This window comes from Eptesicus fuscus, chromosome 1, assembly GCF_027574615.1.
Source record: "Eptesicus fuscus isolate TK198812 chromosome 1, DD_ASM_mEF_20220401, whole genome shotgun sequence".
Taxonomy (NCBI): domain Eukaryota; kingdom Metazoa; phylum Chordata; class Mammalia; order Chiroptera; family Vespertilionidae; genus Eptesicus; species Eptesicus fuscus.
Window position 1 is genome coordinate 70,166,739 of NC_072473.1, and position 3,740 is coordinate 70,170,478.

Consider the following 3,740-nt stretch of genomic DNA (forward strand, 5'->3'; position numbering starts at 1 on the left):
GACCCATGGACGCTTGTCCTCTCCCAGACCCAGGGGCACGTGGCCTCACCCGGGCCTAGGTGCACGAGGCCTCACCCGGATCCAGGGACACATGGTCTCACCCAGGCCCAGGCGCGCTTGGCCTCTCCCAGACCCAGGGGCACGTGACCTCACCCGGGCCTAGGTGGATGAGGCCTCACCCAGATCCAGGGACACATGGTCTCACCCGGACCCAGGGACGCTTCGCCTCTCCCAGCCCCAGGGGCACGTGGCCTCACCCGGGCCTAGGTGCACGAGGCCTCACCCGGATCCAGGGACACATGGTCTCGCCCGGACCCAGGGACGCTTGGCCTCTCCCAGACCCAGGGGCACGTGGCCTCACCCGGGCCTAGGTGCACGAGGCCTCACCCAGATCCAGGGACACATGGTCTCACCCGGACCCAGGGACGCTTGGCCTCTCCCAGACCCAGGGGCACGTGGCCTCACCCGGGCCTAGGTGTATGAGGCCTCACCCGGACCCAGGGACGCTTGGCCTCTCCCAGACCCAGGGGCACTTGGCCTCACCCGGGCCTAGGTGCACGAGGCCTCACCCGGATCCAGGGACACATGGTCTCACCCGGACCCAGGGACACCTGGCCTCTCTCAGACCCAGGGGCACGTGGCCTCACCCGGGCCTAGGCGCACAAGGCCTCACCCGGATCCAGGGACACACGGTCTCACCCGGACCCAGGGACGCCTGGCCTCCCCCAGACCCAGGGGCACGTGGCCTAACCTGGACCTAGGTGCACGAGCCTTCACCCGGATCCAGGGGCCCACGGCCTCACCCGGACCCAGGGTTCAGCTTCACCCGGACCCAGGGGCACATGGCCTCACCCGGACCCAGGGGCACGTTACCTCTCTCAGACCCCCGGTCGCGTGGTCTCACCGGATCCAGGGGCGCACAGCCTCACCCGGACTCGGGACCCAGCCTTACCCGGATCCAGGGGCCCACGGCCTCACCCGGACCCAGGGTTCAGATTCACCCAGACCCAGGGGCGTGAGGCCTCACCTAGACCCAGAGGCGTGTGACCACACCTGAGCCCAGAGGCTCGCAGCCTCGCCTGGACTCGGGTCTCAGCGGGGTTTCGTCTTCTTGATCCCCATTCCTGTTGGTCAATTCCCTCTCAGCAATTCCTTCGGTCATTTTCTCAGAGCTCCAGGGCGGCTGCCGCAGAACTCGTTGGGCGGTGGGCTCGGCGAGGCTCCGGTGTGCCCGGTGCGCGGCGTCAGGCTGGTCCGGTGTCGCTGCGTCGGCCCTTGGGTCTGCAGCGGTGGCCGGTTGCCGAGCGTGCGCACCTGGCCGCTTCGGGGCATTGAGATTCTTGAAGGACTCGGAGGTCAGCAAGCACGGAGTCTCCCACCCCATGTCTCCCAGGGGCTCGTCTGTCCGTGCTCGGCAGCGAGTGGAGCCGTCCCCTCAGCCGGAGACCGCCGGGGGAACTGCGCCGAGCACGTTCCAGGCCGCCATTGTGTCGCCTGAGCCATAGTTCTTAAAGTGTGGACTTTGGGTCACCGGCATCAGCATCATCCCGCGTACCCCTCTCTTTTATTCTAGTTGTAGAGCATCTGCTCAGCCAGCCCCCCGGTGGTTCTGGCTGGTGTCTGCTCTGCTCTCCCGTCGCAGTCTCAATATTGTTGTGGTAGGCAACGATCAGGCTGCCGCCCTATGTCTCCATCTTGGTCCTCCTTTGTACAGTTAAGTCTTGATTGTTGTTGGTGTCACTGGGAGGAATTGTCCTCCAGGCCAATTGGCCGTGAGGACCCTCTTTGTCTATATAGGAAGAGTTGCTGTGCAGGAGACATGTTTATGGGCCGGGTTTGATGCAGCAATGCCTTGGCGCTCACTGAGTCTGCCTCCTGAATGTGTCCCTTGTGCGAGTGGTTGAAATCTGGTGTCATCTCACACCAACCACTAGATGCCCTCGTTTCTGGGTCTCCAATGTAGTGTGGGTCAGCCACTACCTGAGGCACTCAGCAGGAAAAAGCTTCTGCTCAGCTTGGCTGGGGCGGAGCTACAGGGTGGAGCCTACAACCTTGGCTTCCTGTCAGCCCCGCCCTATAAGGCTCCTGTGACTGTGTCCCTCTGTATTCCTTGCAAACACCTCTGAGAGAAACGCGCCCTGGAGTTTCGCCCACTGCCAAACAGTCCAGTCCCTCCCCTAATGAATCTGGACTCCCAGATTCTCGCCCGGAACTGGGTTTCAGTGTAGTTGGAACTGGGTCTCAGCGCAGTCTGGCGCCCCTGTCTCCTTCCCAGCAGGGCCACCCAGTGGCGCAGGCAGAAGTCCATCCTCTGCGCTCCTTGCAGTGCGCGCGTCTGGAGCCGCCGCTCCTCTGTGCCTCCGCCCCACAGCCCAAATTCATTCCCCCAGCATGCGCCTGGCTTCCCAGGGTTTCGCCCGGAACTGGGGTTCAGTGCAGTCGGAACTGGGGTTCAGGACGGTCCTGAGCTTATGTCTCCTTCCCGCTAGGGCAGTTCAGTGGCGCAGGCAACAGTCCGTCCTTTGTGCCCCTTCCCGTGCGCACCTCTGGAGCTCTGCCCTCCGCCGCTCCTCTGTGCCTGTGCCCCACAGCCCAGATTCATTCCCCCAGCCTGCGCCTGGCTTCCCAGGGTTTCGCCCGGAACTGGCGCTCAGTGCAGTCGGAGCCGGCGCTTAGCGCAATCCGGAGCCTTTATCTCCTTCCTGCCAGTGAACGCTGGCCAGGCCGTCAGCCGCCCCTTCCTCTCCGGCTCCATCCTCCCCGCAGGCGCGCTTGCTCGTGTCTCTGCCCATTTCTCCATACCTCAGGCTTTTACGGCTCCCCCGATTGTCCCCGTGGCCTTCTCCTTCCCCCCAGCTGTGGGCATTTCAGTCCGCCAGCTCTCCTGTGGTTCTGGATGATGTCCGTTCTGACCTCTAGTTGTGCCTTTGAAATTGTTGTGCCCGGCTGCATGTTAGGTGTTTAACCTATGCCGCCATCTTGGTTTCCCCCTCTCCTTGATTCTTTGAAAGAATTTGAGGATTGGATTAATTCTTTTTATTTTTTATTTTTATTTTACAGATGAACCAAGCACTTTAATTATAACAAGTATACACTCATTCGCTACTTAAAAAAAAACACAAAAATCCATTCAGGTCTATGCTAAAAATACTTCCTCTGTAGTTTCCAGAACATTGTTTTCCCATCACATTTCCCACTCAACCCTGGAGCTGCTGACTTGGAAATCACGTTTGTCCTGGGCACTGCAGGAAGCTCCAGGAAACTTCACCCACGGCATGGATTTCTCGATCCCTTGTTTTCCATCACCCATTGAAACAATTAGTTCAACTTAGCAGAAACATTTGAGAAATAGATCTTTGTGCAATAACCCAGCACCCTCCAGGGTTTTAAAAGTGAAGAATGTTACTTGTGCAAGTCAGAATCTGATACCAATTAAATGGTGACAGCTTTGCCAATAAACAAGAAAATGCTCTTCCATGGCTAGGAAGGGGATTGGATTAATTCTTTTTGAAATGTTTGATAGAATTCCCAGTAAAACTATATGGTCTTTGGCTTTTCTTTTTTGGGAGGCTTTTTATTACAATTCTAATCTAATTACTAGTTATAGTTCTGTTCATGTTTTTTTTATTTCTACATGATTCAGTTTTGGTAGGTTGTAGGTTTCCAGGATATATTTTTTCTAGGATATCAAATGTGTTAGTATATAATTGTTCATGTAGTTTCTTATAATCCTTTTATTG

At 57.8% G+C, this 3,740-nt stretch overlaps 1 non-coding gene across 1 annotated transcript; it reads right to left on the reverse strand.

The window, feature by feature from the left end:
• Window positions 1–3,397: 3,397 nt before the first annotated feature.
• On the reverse strand, window positions 3,398–3,525 carry LOC129150340 (small nucleolar RNA SNORA24). Its single transcript, XR_008557068.1, has one exon. It is a non-coding gene; the product is annotated as a small nucleolar RNA SNORA24 (small nucleolar RNA).
• Between the last annotated feature and the right edge of the window lie 215 nt (window positions 3,526–3,740).